The sequence below is a fragment of the Cherax quadricarinatus genome, unplaced genomic scaffold, assembly GCF_038502225.1.
Source record: "Cherax quadricarinatus isolate ZL_2023a unplaced genomic scaffold, ASM3850222v1 Contig842, whole genome shotgun sequence".
Taxonomy (NCBI): Eukaryota; Metazoa; Arthropoda; class Malacostraca; order Decapoda; family Parastacidae; genus Cherax; species Cherax quadricarinatus.
In genome coordinates, this window is record NW_027195868.1 from 37035 (window position 1) to 55657 (window position 18623).

General features: G+C 45.0%; 1 protein-coding gene across 1 annotated transcript in view; it reads left to right on the forward strand.

Annotated features, from left to right (window-relative positions):
- Nucleotides 1–882: 882 nt before the first annotated feature.
- LOC128696518 (uncharacterized) overlaps nucleotides 883–18623 on the forward strand; it is a 43427-nt gene continuing 25686 nt past the window's right edge. Inside the window, exon 1 of the mRNA XM_053787796.2 lies at nucleotides 883–1034. The gene's annotated coding sequence lies outside the window, so the exon portion shown is untranslated. The remainder of the gene's footprint in view (nucleotides 1035–18623) is intronic.

An 18623-nucleotide genomic window follows, 5' to 3' on the forward strand; every position in this document is an offset into this window, starting at 1 on the left:
ATTTCAAGCCACATCAAAAAAGATTTAAATGGCTAATGAGGATATAGTTTTCACAGCAGTACACAGGATGTTATATGTATCTGTTAGAGAGAGTGAAGTAACAGCCTTAGAGTTTGTACTGGGTTACACATTTTGAAAAAAAGTCTTAATCATTCACTGTATCTTGTATCGAGTACACAAAAGAAATATTAAAATTAGGAACAATATTCCTTTCATAATTACACTTTCAGGCTATATTACTTTGGAATTCTTCTAGTGAATTTGATAATCCTTTTCAGATATACATTTAAAAGAAGGCTGATGTGTCATTTCCACATATTATCAAAGATACATTATCAGCATCAATGCTCTTGATGGAATACGTTACTAGGCAGACGTTCTCTGTGTATGTTTTTCTTGTTTCGGTAACTAAAGGTAAATTTATTTCAAGGAAAAACGAGGCACCAGGGAAACCGGCAGGCCAGACTTGAGTCCTGGAGATGGGAAGTACAGTGCCTGCACTCTGAAGGAGGGGTGTTAATGTTGCAGTTTAAAAACTGTAGTGTGAGGCACCCTTCTGGCAAGACAGTGATGGAGTAAATGATGGTGAAAGTTTTTCTTTTTCGGGCCACCCTGCCTTGGTGGGAATCGGCCAGTGTGATAATAAATATCCTATGTATGCCACCAAGTTAGGATTATCCAAAAGAAGGAAACACATACACAATTATGCTACCAGTAGCTGATTTCCCAGAAGTGTACTGATATGACATTCCCGCCCCTATCCCTTTGTCTAGAGATTAGGCACCTGGCAGTATACTTCCTACTTACAACACTAAAATCCGGTTAAATGGTTTTCCTGAATTCCATCATAAAGGTTAACGTAAGCACATCAAAACAGATCATGCTCTAAAAATTACTTAAATCCACTCCGATAATGTACGGAGGAGGGAGAGGAGCAGATCGTAGTGCTGAGGGTCACACACATGACATGCATTGCTATATAAAGAAAGCGGTGATATCACGATAGAAGCAGATATCATCTTGCTGCAGTACAGGTAACTACCCACAGCTATTGTGTCCTGTAGCAGTACAGGTAACTACCCACAACTATTGTGTCCTGTAGCAGTACAAGTAACTACCCACAACTATTGTGTCCTGTAGCAGTACAGGTAACTACCCACAACAATTGTGTCCTGTAGCAGTACAGGTAACTACCCACAACTATTGTGTCCTGTAGCAGTACAGGTAACTACCCACAATTGTGTTCTGTAGTAGTACAGGTAACTACCCACAACTATTGTGTCCTGTAGCAGTACAGGTAACTACCCACAACCATTGTGTCTTGCAGCAGTACTGGTAACTACGCACACTAGCGTCTTGCAGCAGTACTGGTAACTACATACACTAGTGTCTTGCAGCAGTACTGGTAACTACATACACTAGTGTCTTGCAGCAGTACTGGTAACTACACACACTTGTGTCTTGCAGCAGTACTGGTAACTACACACACCTGTGTCTCGCAGCAGTACTGGTAACTACACACACTAGTGTCTTGCAGCAGTACTGGCAACTACACACACTAGTGTCCTGCAGCAGTACTGGTAACTACATACACTAGCGTCTTGCAGCAGTACTGGTAACTACACTTGTGGCTTGCAGCAGTACTGGTAACTACATACACTAGCGTCATGCAGCAGTACTGGTAACTACACTTGTGTCTTGCAGCAGTACTGGTAACTACATACACTAGCGTCTTGCAGCAGTACTGGTAACTACACTTGTGTCTTGCAGCAGTACTGGTAACTACATACACTAGCGTCATGCAGCAGTACTGGTAACTACACACACTTGTGTCTTGCAGCAGTACTGGTAACTACATACACTAGCATCTTGCAGCAGTACAGGTAACTACACTTGTGTCTTGCAGCAGTACTGGTAACTACATACACTAGCGTCATGCAGCAGTACTGGTAACTACACACACTTGTGTCTTGCAGCAGTACTGGTAACTACACACACTTGTGTCTTGCAGCAGTACTGGTAACTACACACACTTGTGTCTCGCAGCAGTACTGGCAACTACATACACTAGCGTCTTGCAGCAGTACTGGTAACTACATACATTAGTGTCTTGCAGCAGTACTGGTAACTACACACACTAGTGTCTTGCAGCACTACAGGTAACTACATACACTAGCGTCTTGCAGCAGTACTGGCAACTACATACACTAGTGTCTTGCAGCAGTACTGATAACTACACACACTAGCGTCATGCAGCAGTACTGGTAACTACATACACTAGCGTCATGCAGCAGTACTGGTAACTACACACACTAGTGTCTTGCAGCAGTACTGGTAAATAAATACATTAGCGTCTTGCAGCAGTACTGGTAACTACATATGCTAGTGTCTCTCAGCAGTACTGGTAACTACACACACGAGTGTCTTGCAGCAGTTCTGGTAACTACACACACTTGTGTCTTGCAGCAGTACTGGTAACTACACACACTAGCGTCATGCAGCAGTACTGGTAACTACATACACTAGCGTCATGCAGCAGTACTGGTAACTACACACACTAGCGTCATGCAGCAGTACTGGTAACTACACACACTAGCGTCATGCAGCAGTACTGGTAACTACACACACTAGCGTCATGCAGCAGTACTGGTAACTACACACACTAGCGTCATGCAGCAGTACTGGTAACTACACTCACTAGTGCCTTGCAGCAGTACTGGTAAATAAATACATTAGCGTCTTGCAGCAGTACTGGTAACTACATACACGAGTGTCTTGCAGCAGTACTGGTAACTACATACACTAGCGTCTTGCAGCAGTACTGGTAACTACATACATTAGTGTCTTGCAGCAGTACTGGTAACTACACACACTAGTGTCTTGCAGCACTACAGGTAACTACATACACTAGCGTCTTGCAGCAGTACTGGCAACTACATACACTAGTGTCTTGCAGCAGTACTGGTAACTACACACACTAGCGTCATGCAGCAGTACTGGTAACTACATACACTAGCGTCATGCAGCAGTACTGGTAACTACACACACTAGTGTCTTGCAGCAGTACTGGTAACTACATACACTAGCGTCTTGCAGCAGTACTGGTAACTACACTTGTGTCTTGCAGCAGTACTGGTAACTACATACACTAGCGTCATGCAGCAGTACTGGTAACTACACTTGTGTCTTGCAGCAGTACTGGTAACTACATACACTAGCGTCTTGCAGCAGTACTGGTAACTACACTTGTGTCTTGCAGCAGTACTGGTAACTACACTTGTGTCTTGCAGCAGTACTGGTAACTACATACACTAGCGTCATGCAGCAGTACTAGTAACTACACACACTTGTGTCTTGCAGCAGTACTGGTAACTACATACACTAGCATCTTGCAGCAGTACAGGTAACTACACTTGTGTCTTGCAGCAGTACTGGTAACTACATACACTAGCGTCATGCAGCAGTACTGGTAACTACACACACTTGTGTCTTGCAGCAGTACTGGTAACTACACACACTTGTGTCTTGCAGCAGTACTGGTAACTACACACACTTGTGTCTCGCAGCAGTACTGGCAACTACATACACTAGCGTCTTGCAGCAGTACTGGTAACTACATACATTAGTGTCTTGCAGCAGTACTGGTAACTACACACACTAGTGTCTTGCAGCACTACAGGTAACTACATACACTAGCGTCTTGCAGCAGTACTGGCAACTACATACACTAGTGTCTTGCAGCAGTACTGGTAACTACACACACTAGCATCATGCAGCAGTACTGGTAACTACATACACTAGCGTCATGCAGCAGTACTGGTAACTACACACACTAGTGTCTTGCAGCAGTACTGGTAACTACACACACTAGCGTCATGCAGCAGTACTGGTAACTACATACACTAGCGTCATGCAACAGTACTGGTAACTACATACATTAGCGTCATGCAGCAGTACTGATAACTACACACACTAGTGTCTTGCAGCAGTACTGGTAAATAAATACATTAGCGTCTTGCAGCAGTACTGGTAACTACATATGCTAGTGTCTCGCAGCAGTACTGGTAACTACACACACGAGTGTCTTGCAGCAGTTCTGGTAACTACACACACTTGTGTCTTGCAGCAGTACTGGTAACTACACACACTAGCGTCATGCAGCAGTACTGGTAACTACATACACTAGCGTCATGCAGCAGTACTGGTAACTACACTCACTAGTGTCTTGCAGCAGTACTGGTAAATAAATACATTAGCGTCTTGCAGCAGTACTGGTAACTACATACGCTAGTGTCTCGCAGCAGTACTGGTAACTACATACACGAGTGTCTTGCAGCAGTACTGGTAACTACACACACGAGTGTCTTGCAGCAGTACTGGTAACTACACACACACATACTAGTGTCTCGCAGCTGTACTGGTAACTACACACACGAGTGTCTTGCAGCAGTACTGGTAACTACACACACGAGTGTCTTGCAGCAGTACTGGTAACTACACACACTAGTGTCTCGCAGCTGTACTGGTAACTACACACACGAGTGTCTTGCAGCAGTACTGGTAACTACACACACGAGTGTCTTGCAGCAGTACTGGTAACTACACACACGAGTGTCTTGCAGCAGTACTGGTAACTACACACACACACTAGTGTCTCGCAGCTGTACTGGTAACTACACACACGAGTGTCTTGCAGCAGTACTGGTAACTACACACACTTGTGTCTTGCAGCAGTACTGGTAACTACATACACTAGCGTCTTGCAGCAGTACTGGTAACTACACACACGAGTGTCTTGCAGCAGTACTGGTAACTACATACACTAGCGTCTTGCAGCAGTACTGGTAACTACACACACGAGTGTCTTGCAGCAGTACTGGTAACTACATACACTAGCGTCTTGCAGCAGTACTGGTAACTACACACACGAGTGTCTTGCAGCAGTACTGGTAAGTACACACACGAGTGTCTCGCAGCAGTACTGGTAACTACACACACGAGTGTCTTGCAGCAGTACTGGTAACTACACACACTAGTGTCTTGCAGCAGTACTGGTAACTACACACACGAGTGTCTTGCAGCAGTACTGGTAACTACACACACACTAGTGTCTCGCAGCTGTACTGGTAACTACACACACGAGTGTCTTGCAGCAGTACTGGTAACTACACACACTAGTGTCTTGCAGCAGTACTGGTAACTACACACACGAGTGTCTTGCAGCAGTACTGGTAACTACACACACACTAGTGTCTCGCAGCAGTACTGGTAACTACACACACGAGTGTCTTGCAGCAGTACTGGTAACTACACACACTAGTGTCTTGCAGCAGTACTGGTAACTACACACACTTGTGTCTTGCAGCAGTACTGGTAACTACATACACGTGTCTTGCAGCAGTTGCAGCAGTACTGGTAACTACACACACGAGTGTCTTGCAGCAGTACTGGTAACCACATACACCAGTGTCTTGCAGCAGTACTGGTAACTACACACAGGAGTGTCTTGCAGCAGTACTGGTAACTACACACAGGAGTGTCTTGCAGCAGTTCTGGTAACTACACACACTTGTGTCTTGCAGCAGTACTGGTAACTACACACACTAGCGTCATGCAGCAGTACTGGTAACTATATACACTAGCTTCATGCAGCAGTACTGGTAACTACATACACTAGCTTCATGCAGCAGTTCTGGTAACTACACACACTTGTGTCTTGCAGCAGTACTGGTAACTACACACACTAGTGTCTTGCAGCAGTACTGGTAAATAAATACATTAGCGTCTTGCAGCAGTACTGGTAACTACATACGCTAGTGTCTCGCAGCAGTACTGGTAACTACATACACGAGTGTCTTGCAGCAGTACTGGTAACTACACACACTAGTGTCTTGCAGCAGTACTGGTAACTACATACACTAGCGTCTTGCAGCAGTACTGGTAACTACATACACTAGTGTCTCGCAGCAGTACTGGTAACTACACACACGAGTGTCTTGCAGCAGTACTGGTAACTACACACACGAGTGTCTTGCAGCAGTACTGGTAACTACACACACAAGTGTCTTGGATCAGTACACGAGTCATTCTCCAGTTATCACATTAATTCCAAAAATTTTGTAAACTAATTTAGTACACTGATAAATTTTCCCTCTCACAAAGTAAGCTTAACTGGTATCCTCCAGGTCGTAAGATGCATTAGCTATTAAATATTGAAGAAGTTCAGAGGTAGACTCAAATATTTTTATTGTTATTAAACTGGAATAAAAATTGCACACTATTTTACGCATAAAATTGGTACGTGTGAAATTAGAAACTAGAATTTCACTCTCTCAGTCGTCGAATTAGGAGGCGTTTTTCTTTTAACGTTTTATGATACGCTGCGGAGGGTTCTAGAACTTATTAAAGCTATTTCAGAATTTTAGAAATGGGTTTAACAGTTATCGTCACAAGACATCTAGAATCATTTGGAGGAAGAAGAAAGCGAAATAAGAAAAAATAATTTCCCCAGTCACTTAAGCTCCCTTCAGAAACAAGAAAAAATTCAAGAAATCCACTTTCGTCCCTTTCTGTAGTTTCATCAGGTATATATCCTTTAGTTCTATTCTTAAACTGCTTTAAACTGACACTGGCCATGACATGATCAAGCAACCCATTCGGTGTGTATTAGAAGGTATTTCAAGCCTGGCCACCTACTGTGAGTACTATGAAAGCCGGTTCACTTTCCCCCTAGTACCATACTGGTTTACTAACCTAGACACATGACATTATAAATTTTTTTGTGTGTGTGGTTGAGTCACATGTGATTCATCCTTGTTTAAATGCTCTCTTGGACCCGCATCCAGGATGTATCTCATCATCTTTTCCTTGGTAATCTGTAGTCTCCTATTTTTTTTGTTGTAGTAGAATACCACGAACCAAAAAAATATCCATGAGATTGTACTGCATGAGCTAAACGTTCAGTCTTGCGTTCCTGAACAGGTTGGCACCTCGCCTCTATAAAGAGGAACTTATACAGGCATTTGTTTTTTTAATACATTCCTTATAAATTCACCTGATATGCATATACAAGCCATTTAACTGAAGGTATTTACCATTTTCTGCTTACCTTTTGTGGCAAATAGTATCTCATTACTAATCTCCCTGCCAGTTCTCTGTCTCACTGAACCTTGTGCAGGAAATTCCTCATGCCTGTGTAGTCCCCACTCTTGTAGTTTGGCTTCATTTGTCCTGCCCTTCCTGCTTTCCTCTCCACTTGTAACTATTTATTCGAAGCTCAGAACGACGTGGTCACTGGCCCCAAGGTGTTTTTCATATGTGGTGTCCTCAATATCTGCATTACTCAAGGTGAATACTAGATCCAATCTTGCTTGTTTGTCCTCTCCTCTTTCTCTCTCTCTCTCTCTCTCTCTCTCTCTCTCTCTCTCTCTCTCTCTCTCTCTCTCTCTCTCTCTCTGGCAGTGTCTCTTACATGTTGGTACATGAGGTTTTCCGATACCACCTCCATCATCTTAGCTCTCCACGTTTCTGGGCCCCCATGTGGATCCAGGTTTTTCCAGTCAATTTCCTTGTGATTGAAGTCACCCACAATAAGTAGCTTTGTCCTGCTCGCATGAGCCCTTCTGGTCACTTCAGCAAGTGCATCAACCATCACTCTTACTCTCATCATATTCTTGCCTTGGCCTCCTGCTATTCTGTGGTGGGTTATACATCACTGCAATTACCACCTTGGGATTTCCAGACTGAAGTGTTCATATTATGATAAAGTTGGTAGAATTACCGACAATATATAAAGTAAAAGGACACAAGTGAAACTAATGTTACATTTATTGTGGCAACGTTTCGCTCTCCAGGAGCTTTATCAAGCTCCTGGAGAGCGAAACGTTTCCACAATAAATGTCACATTAGTTGCACTTGTGTCCTTTTACTTTACATGTTCATATTATGCAGTCTCTTGCTTCTCTTGTGTCTCCTCTCTCCAACTCCTCAAAATGCCATTGGATTTTGATGAGAAGAGCCACTCCTCCACCCCGTCTGTTCCCTCTGTCTTTCCTCAGGACCTGATAACCAGTTGGAAAGATGGTATCTGCTATCATTTCAGTGAGCATGGTTTCTGTAAGAGCTATAATGTCCGGTGACGACTCTTTGATTCTTATATGTTTCTCCTCCCACTTATTCGTTATTCCATCAGCGTTGGTGTACCATATCTTCAGTTTCCTCTCCAAAACTGTATTCTCGGGGTCTGTGGAGGTTGGGGGAGTGGGGGACCTAGCAGTGTCCTGTAGGATTCTGCTGCATAGTGTGGGGTGGGGTTTGTGAGTATTGATTATGGTTTGTGCTGAGATAGTGTATGGCTGTGGGGTTGTGAAGGTGGTTCTGTGTGTATTTGCGCTTGTTGCTCTGCCCGGTTCTGGCTGTCCTCTGCTGACTCTATGCTTTTGTGTGCGTGTGTGTGTGTACTCACCTAATTGTCGTTGCAGGGGTCGAGACTCGGTTCCTGGCCCCGCCTCTTCACTGAGTGCTACTAGGTCCTCTTTCTCCCTGCTCCATGATAAAATACCTCATCTTAAAGTTATGTATGGTTCCTGCCTCCACTTCCTCACTTGCTGACTACTTCCTGACTACTCTATGAATGAAGAAATACTTCCTAACATCCCTTTGACTCATCTGGGTCTTCAACTTCCAATTGTGACCCCTTGTTTCTGTGTCCCCTCTCTGGAACATCCTGTCTGTCCACCTTGTCTATTCCACGCAGTATTTTGTATGTCATTATTATGTCTCCCCTAACCCTCCTGTCCTCTAGTGTCGTCAGGCCGATTTCCCTTAACGTTTCTTCGTAGGATATCTCCCTTAGCTCTGGAACTAACCGTGTCGCAAACCTTTGTACTTTTTCTAATTTCTTGACGTGCATGATCAAGTGTGGGTTCCAAACAGGTGCTGCATACTCCAGTATGGGCCTGATGTACACGGTGTACAGTGTCTAGAACGATTCCTTACTAAAGGTATCTGAACGCTGTTCTCAGGTTTGCTAGGTGCCCATATGCTGCAGCAATTATCTGGATGATGTGTGCTTTCGGAGACATGCTCGGTGTTATACTCACCCCAAGATCTTTCTCCTTGAGCGAGGTTTGCAGTCTTTGGCCACCTAGCCTATACTCCATCATGACTTTGCATTTAGCGGGGTTAAATTCGAGAAGCCAGTTGCTGGACCAGGCGTCCAGCCTGTCTCTGAAGTCCTACCTGATCCTCATCTGATTTAATTCTCCTCATTAACTTCACATCATCTTTGAACAGGGACACTTCTGAGTCTAACCCTTCCATCATGTCATCGACATATACCAGAAATAGCACTGGTCCTAGGACCGATCCCTGTGGGACCCCGCTCGTCACAGGTGCCCAGTGTGATACCTCATCACGTACCATGACTCGTTGTTGCCTCCCTGTCAGGTATTCTCTGATCCTTTGCAGTGCCTTTCCTGTTATACACACCTGATCCTCTGGCTTCTGCACCAATCTCCTGTGAGGAACTGTGTTGAAGGCCTTCTTGCAGTCCAAGAAGATGCAATCAACCCGCCCCTCTCTCTCGTGTCTTCTGTTACTTTATCATAAAACTTCAGTAGGTTTGTGACTCAGGATTTGCCTTCCATAAGTCCGTGCTGGTAGGCGTTTATACTCTTGTCCCGTTCCAGGTGCTCCACCACTCTCCTCCTGATAGTCTTCTCCTCATAATCTTCACTAAACTATAAACCAGTGTAACTGACGTGACGTTGGTCTATAGTTTAGTGCCTCTTTTCTGTTTCATTTTTAAAATATGGGTACTACATTTGCCGTCTTCCATACCTCAGGTAGTTGGTTGTTTGTGTACTCACCTAGTTGTACTCACCTAGTTGAGGTTGCAGGGGTCGAGTCTCAGCTCCTGGCCCCGCCTCTTCACTGGTCGCTTCTAGGTCACTCTCCCTGAACCATGAGCTTTATCATACCTCTGCTTAAAGCTATGTATGGATCCTGCCTCCACTACATCGCTTCCCAAACTATTCCACTTCCTGACTACTCTGTGGCTGAAGAAATACTGTGAACGAGATTAATTGGAGTTTCTGCAAGCGGGGAGTAAATGATAGACGTCTTCGGAGGCTTCTTACTTTATTTGTAATGTAGTGGTGGGTACACAGGCTTGTGTGTTGTGCCCATGGCCCGGGTAGGGCCATGCCCACGAGAGGAGAGAGCTAGTAGGCCTTCTGTCTTGTTGCTTGGCCGCTGAGTGAGTGTGGGCCCAGCGTCCCACTCACTTTGGGCTGGTCCAGATGGCAGCACTTAAATGCCGCGAAATATAAACTAAGCTGGCAGACAGCATAGGCTGTCTGTGCAGACAGTACAGGATGTCTGCATACGCTCGGCCACCTACCTCGCGTCGTCCCGACGCGACAATACTGGTGGTAAAAAAAACTTGGTCTCTCTCGTAGGAACAGGGCACAGAACACAAAGTAAAAAAACATACATATACATATGGACATGGAAAAAAACTTCCTACAGGGAGGAAAGAAAAAAAACATGTGGGGTGTGCTAAACATCATGGTCATAGGCAGTGAGTGCCGATGGGCATCACTGCATGCCTTCCTGCGTCTGGACAGATACTGCAACACAGGAGACATCGCTGCGGCTGAGCTGTGATGTAGCAGGTTATGGTCTCCTCTGGAACGGTGAAGCAGTCATCGTAGGAGTCGCTGCAGGTTTTCATTCAACCTGGGGCATGACATGGTGGTGACCTCGAGCGAGGCATCGTCAAAACTCGGCAACTGGGCAGGACTTCTGGCAAGCGACTAAGGAGGACACTTCTCGACTGGTACTGTCACTGCGGCGAGCGTGGAGTGAGTTGTAGCAGAGACGACTGGGCGAAACATCTGGGAGTCGTAACATCATACACCAGACTGCAGTGAGTGGGCTAGCAGTCAAAGTGACATCATCTTTGTGCAGGCTGCTCACTGAAGCTTGTGACACGAGGCTGACACAGCGCCTGCCGACAGGCTAACTGTGGCTTGACGAGTGTCATTCTTTCGGCAGTTGGAGTTATAGCAGAGGTTAGTCTAAGCGTCCCCAGACTTGTTTCTCTACATATAACTGCACTCTGAAGGTCTGGAGGTGAAGTGAAACAAATCTCGATGGGAATCGTAGCAGGTACGATTCTGCAGAACATCTATGAGCGACGAGTATAAGAGCTTTCTGTACAAAGGGGCTCGGGCTCAGGCTGACTGATATCAGCTGTCAAACACGCTGGTCACACCGGGTGACAACACAAGGTGCTACACAAGGGTCTGACCACAGACTTCACTGGACACACGGAAAACTTTACACACACCCGTGGTACATGCGGTACAACATGGCTTAACTAGCAAAAGATGCTTTTCTGTGCACAAAACTGACACTAAGCCATACACTAACATGTGAGAACACTGACTGAGAGGAGTTAATTAACACATGACATATCTTCTCTCAATCTTCTCGACAATACTGAAATAATTACTAGAACACTCGATGTGACATCATGTAATGTCAGGCGTGATGTTGCAAGGTGACGTCAGCAGCACTGTGATGCCAGCAGGCATCTCGAGGTGACGTCAGCAGACATCGTGACGTCATGAAGTCAGGCAGCATCGTCGGTGATGTCAATGTGATGCAGGCAGCAGACCACAGCATGAGGCCTGGGACATCTGGCTTGGTAACTCACGTGGCTTGTAGATCCATGTGACATCGCCCACACCCCACGTGGTGTCATGATCTACGTGACATGCTGATCCACGTGGCTTGCTGATTCAACTTCCTAACATCCCTGTGATTCATCTGAGTCTTCAACTTCCAATTGTGACCCCTTGTTGCTGTGTCCCATCTCTGGAACATTCTGTCTTTATCCACCTTGTCAATTCCTCTCAGTATTTTATATGTCATTATCATGTCTCCCCTATCCCTGCTGTCCTCCAGTGTCGTCAGGTCGATTTCCCTTAACCTCTCCTTGTAGGACATACCCCTTAGCTCTGGGACTAGTCTTGTTGCAAACCTTTGCACTTTCTCTAGTTTCTTTATGTGCTTGGCTAGGTGTGGGTTCCAAACTGGTGCTGCATACTCCAATATGGGCCTAACGTACACAGTGTACAGGGTCTTGAACGATTCCTTATTAAGATGTCGGAATGCTGTTCTGAGGTTTGCTAGGCGCCCATATGCTGCAGCAGTTATTGTGTGGCTCAGGAGATGTGCCTGGTGTTATACTCACCCCAAGATCTTTTTCCTTGAGTGAGGTTTGTAGTTTCTGGCCCCCTAGACTGTACTCCATCTGCAGTCTTCTTTATCCTTCCCCAATCTCCATGACTTTGCACTTGGTGAGGTTGAACTCCAGGAGCCAATTGCTGGACCAGGTCTGCAATCTGTCCAGATCCCTTTGTAGTTCTGCCTGGTCTTTGACCGAATGAATTCTTCTCATCAACTTAAAGTCATCTGCAAACAGGGACACTTCGGAGTCTATTCCTTCCATCATGTTCACAAATACCAGAGACAGCACTGGTCCTAGGACTGACCCCTGTGGGACCCCGCTGGCCACAGGCGCCCACTCTGACACCTCGCCACGTACCATGACTTGCTGCTGTCTTCCTGACAAGTATTCCCTGATCCACTGGAGTGTCTTCCCTGTTATCCCTGCCTGGTTCTCCAGCTTTTGCACTAATCTCTTGTGTGGAATTGTGTCAAACACCTTCTTACAGTCCAAGAAAATGCACTCTACCCACCCCTCTCTCTCTCTCGTCTTACTGCTGTCACCCTGTCATAGAACTCCAGTAGGTTTGTGACACAGGATTTACCGTCCCTGAAACCATGTTGGCTACTGTTGATATCATTCCTTTCTAGGTGTTCCACCACTCTTCTGATAATCTTCTCCATGACTTTACATACTATACATATCAGTGACACTGGTCTGTAGTTTAGTACTTCATGTCTGTCTTCTTTTTTAAAAATTGGGACTGCATTTGCTGTCTTCCATGCAATCTCCTTGTTTCGATAGATGTGTTGAATATTGTTGTTAAGGGTACACACAGCGCCTCTGCTCCCTCCCTCAGGACCCATGGAGAGATGTTATCCGGCCCCATACCCTTTGAGGTATCTAGCTCACTCAGAAGCCTCTTCACTTCTTCCTCGGTTGTGTGTACTGTGTCCAGCACTTGGTGGTGTACCCCACCTCTCCGTCTTTCTGGAGCCCCTTCCGTCTCCTCTTTGAACACTTTGAATCTCATATTGAGTTCCTCACATACTTCACGGTTATTAAATAACAAAAAGGCACAATACCGTGACTGGAACGATACACAAATAACCCGCACATAAAAGAGAGAAGCTTACGACGACGTTTCGGTCCGACTTGGACCATTGACAAAGTCACACTAACAGAGGTGGAGCAGGACGGCTATATATAGGCAGGAAGAGGTGGAGGTAGTAGTAGTAGTGGTAGTAGTAGTACAAGAATTGTATATAATACCGACAGGATGAAATGACACATGCACAACGTCTACGGTGGGGATGCCCGGGTGTTGTGCATGTGTCATTTCATCCTGTCGGTATTATATACAATTCTTGTACTACTACTACCACTACTACTACTACCTCCACCTCTTCCTGCCTATATATAGCCGTCCTGCTCCACCTCTGTTAGTGTGACTTTGTCAATGGTCCAAGTCGGACCGAAACGTCGTCGTAAGCTTCTCTCTTTTATGTGCGGGTTATTTGTGTATTCACGGTTATTTCTTGTTGTCTCTCCTCCTTCCTTCCTTAGCCTGATTACCTGGTCCTTGACTGTTGTTTTCCTCCTACGACTGCTCTACTTATTCTCCTGGGTCCTTTGGCTTCTATACTTCTTCCATTCCCTAGCACACTTGGTTTTTGCCTCCCTGCACCTTAGGGTGAACCATGGGCTCATCCTCGCTTTTTCATTATTCCTGTTACCCTTGGGCACAAACCTATCCTCAGCTTCCTTGCATATTGTTACATATTTCATCTCATTTACTGGCTTCCCTGCTAGTTCTCTGTCCCACTGAACCCCATTCAGGAAGTTCCTCACTCCCGTGTAGTCCCCTTTCTTTTAGTTTGGCTTCATTCGCTCGGGCCTTCCTGCTTCCCCCTCCACTTGTAGCTCTACTGTGTATTCGAAGCTTGAAACCACATGATCGCTGGCCCCAAGGGGTCTTTCATATGTGATGTCCTCAATATCTGCACTACTCAAGATGAATACTAGGTTCAGTCTTGCTGGTTCATCCTCTCCTCTCTCTCTCGTAGTGTCCCTTACGTGTTGGTACGTGAAGTTTTCCAGTACCACCTACATCATCTTAGTCCTCCAGGTTTCTGGGCCCCCATGTGGCTCCAGATTTTCCCAGTCAATTTCACCTACAACCAATAGCTTTGCCCTACCTACATGGGCCCTTCTGGCCACTTCAGCCAGTGTGTCAACCATCGCTCTGTTACTTCCATCGTATTCTTGTCTTGGTCTTTTGCTATTCTGTGGTGGGTTATACATCACTGCAAGTACCACCTTGGGCCTTCCAGACTTAAGTGTTTCTATTATGTAGTCTCCTGCTTCTCTGTCTCCTCTCTCCAGCTCCTCAAAATCCCATTGGTTTTCGATGAGCAGTCCCACTCCACCACCCCCTCTCTATCCTCTGTCTTTCCTCAGGATCTGATACCCAGTTGGAAAGACAGCATCTGTTATCATTCCCACGAGTTTGATTTCTGTGAGAGCTATGATATCTGGTGCTGCCTCTGATTCTTCCATGCTACTCCTCCCACTTGCTCGTTATTCCATCAGCGTTGGTGTACCATACCTTCAGTTTCCTCTCCAACACAGTATTCTGGGGGTTGGGGGAATGGGAGACCTGGCAGCATGCTCTCTCTGGTAGTGTTCCAAATATGTTGATGCACGAGGTTTTCCTGTACTGCCTCCGTCATCGCAGCCCTCCACGTTTCTGGTCCCCCATGTGGTTCCGGGTTTTCCCAGTAAGTCTCCTTGTGACTGAAATCACCCACAAATATTAACTTTGCCCTACCCATGTGGGCCCTTGTGGCCGTGTCAGCTAGTGTCCATTACTCTGTTGCTCTCATTGTACTCTTGTCTTAGCCTCCTGTTATTTTGTGATGGTGGTGCATACTCACCTATTTGCACTCGCCTATTAGTGGTTGTAGGGGTTGAGTCATAGCTCCTGGCCCCGCCTCTTCACCGATTGCTACTAGGTCCTCTTTCTCCCTGCTCCATGAGTTTTATCAAACCTCGTCTTAAAACTTTCTATGGTTTCTGCCTCCACTACGTCACTTTCTAGGCTATTTCACTTCCTGACAACTCTATGACTGAAGAAATACTTCCTAACATCCTCTGACTCATGGGAGTCTTGAACATCCAATTGTGACCCCTTGTTTCTGTGTCCCATCTCTGGAACAATCTGGCTGCATAGCCCTTGTGGCATAGCGCTTCTTTTTGATTATAATAATAATAATGGAACAATCTGTCTTTGTCCATCTTGTCAATTCCTCGCAGTATTTCGTATGTCGTTGTTATGTCTCCTCTAACCATTCTGTCCTCCAGTATCGTCAGGCCGGTTTCCCTTAACCTTTCTTCGTGGGACAAGTCCCTTAGCTCTGGGACTAGTCTTGTTGCAAACCTTTGCACTTTCTCTAATTTCTTCACATGCTTGACCAGGTGTGGATTCCAAACTGGTGCTGCATACTTCAGTATGGGCCTGATGTATATGGTGTACAGAATCTTGAACGATTCCCTACTGAGGTATCGGAACGCTATTCTCAGGTTTGCCAGGCGCCCATATGTTGCAGCAGTTATCTGATTGATGTGCGCCTCAGGAGACGTGCTCGGTATTATACTTACCCCAAGATCTCTTTTCTTGAGTGAGGTTTGCAATCTTTGGCCACCTAGGCTATGCACTGTCTGCGTTCTCCTTTGTTCTTCCCCGATGTTCATGACTTTGCATTTGGCGGGATTAAATTCAAGGAGCCAGCTGCACTGCTTATCTTGATAAGACGGAGTCTATTCCGTGCACGAACAACCTGCTGGAAAAGCTGTCATATTATCAATAATTTTATTTTCTCAGATTCATCATAATATTCTTTCTCTCGTCGATATCTCACTCTATAATGTCACTTGTTTTTTGTAATCATTACAGTATCTTTCCTATATACCTTTAACAACTCTTCACTCTGAACTTTCCTGATATCATTACCTCCTACACTCATTGTTTCCACTACCGTAGAGAATATACTTCATTTTGCTCATAAAATTATTTCTGCACCAAGAAACTATACTCTCATCGATCTATAATCTTTACCTACGAGTCTCCATCAGGAACACTTTTACACAGTTTTTCTCTGATATTCTTACTGACATCTTTATTCTCTGCAAAATTAGCTGACTTGAACTGGTTTCTATTTAATAACTTCAGAATACCTCTTTTACACGGCTTCCAACATTAAACACTGATACATTTAAGACAGAAGAAAGGTCACTGTAGGTTTAAGCTATATAGCTGCTAATTTGTAAATTTACTAATATAATTATAGAAGAGAAAACTGGGGGTTTCCACTTTTTCTGATTGGCTCCTGACTTCCAAGGTTTGTGTGTTTTGTACAAATGACAAATCACATTGTCAATTTTATGAAACAAATTACGTATTGGTTTCAGAACGCTTACTTAAGAATGACTTTTTGTATTAGTTTCAAAATTCCATCGTTGTTGTGTGCTGTTATTTAATGGCTTAAAAAAATAACTAGAAAAGTTTCGTTAATATGGGCTATTTGTTTCTGGGACGTGAACGGAAGATGGTCAGTTATTAAGGAAATTTTTATGGGAATCACCCGACAAAACTCGAGTGTTTTCTCTCGCAAATTTTTAATTTTTGAGCTCATAAGCTTCTGGAGGTGTTGATTAATAGCTCATCTGCTTATTGCATATGTTGATCCACAGTTCCTTTTTATTTTTAGTGTGTTAAGGTAGGGGCAGTCAGTTTCTTGTGTAGTCATACACAAGGAGCCCGAAACTGTTTATCTCCAGCTCCTGGACAAATTGAGAGGATTGAAATATAGATCCTAGGTCTTTTGAGGGATTCGAACTACCGCTGCAAGCGTGTTGAGGGTTTTCAGATAGAGGTATTAGGCTTCTTTATCTGATAGCTTGCAGGAGCTGAGGTTAAGAGATACATATAGGTTAGGTACAAGTCGTCAGGAAACAGGACAATTGTTTCCTGACGCCGATCTTAGTCGTATGATGACCCGCCACTGGGGCTTTTAGTCTTCTGGCCAAGGCCTTCCACTAGCTTACCAGTCCACCACTTTAAAAAAAAAATATAATATTTGATATATACTCTCTCTCCGATAGCGCACCGGCCGAAGGAAGACTGCAACATTACATACTAACTGTTTACCTGGAGTTTACCTGGAGAGAGTTCCGGGGGTCAACGCCCCCGCGGCCCGGTCTGTGACCAGGCCTCCTGGTAGATCAGAGCCTGATCAACCAGGCTGTTGCTGCTGGCTGCACGCAAACCAACATACGAGCCACAGCCCGGCTGGTCAGGAACCGACTTTAGGTGCTTGTCCAGTGCCAGCTTGAAGACTGCCAGGGGTCTGTTGGTAATCCCCCTTATGTATGCTGGGAGTCAGTTGAACAGTCTCGGGCCCCTGACACTTATTGTATGGTCTCTTAACGTGCTAGTGACACCCCTGCTTTTCATTGGGGGGATGTTGCATCGTCTGCCAAGTCTTTTGCTTTCGTAGTGAGAGATTTTCGTGTGCAAGTTCGGTACTAGTCCCTCTAGGATTTTCCAGGTGTATATAATTATGTATCTCTCCCGCCTGCGTTCCAGGGAATACAGTTTTAGGAACCTCAAGCGCTCCCAGTAATTGAGGTGTTTTGCCTCCGTTATGCGCGCCGTGAAGGTTCTCTGTACATTTTCTAGGTCAGCAATTTCACCTGCCTTGAAAGGTGCTGTTAGTGTGCAGCAATATTCCAGCCTAGATAGAACAAGTGACCTGAAAAGTGTCATCATAGGCTTGGCCTCCCTAGTTTTGAAGGTTCTCATAATCCATCCTGTCATTTTTCTAGCAGATGCGATTGATACAATGTTATGGTCCTTGAAGGTGAGATCCTCCGACATGATCACTCCCAGGTCTTTGACGTTGGTGTTTCGCTCTATTTTGTGGCCAGAATTTGTTTTGTACTCTGATGAAGATTTAATTTCCTCGTGTTTACCATATCTGAGTAATTGAAATTTCTCATCGTTGAACTTCATATTGTTTTCTGCAGCCCACTGAAAGATTTGGTTGATGTCCGCCTGGAGCCTTGCAGTGTCTGCAATGGAAGACACTGTCATGCAGATTCGGGTGTCATCTGCAAAGAAAGACACGGTGCTGTGGCTGACATCCTTGTCTATGTCGGATATGAGGATGAGGAAGAAGATGGGAGCGAGTACTGTGCCTTGTGGAACAGAGCTTTTCACCGAAGCTGCCTCGGACTTTACTCTGTTGACGGCTACTCTCTGTGTTCTGTTAGTGAGGAAATTATAGATCCATCGACCGACTTTTCCTGTTGTCGTAGTGATCCA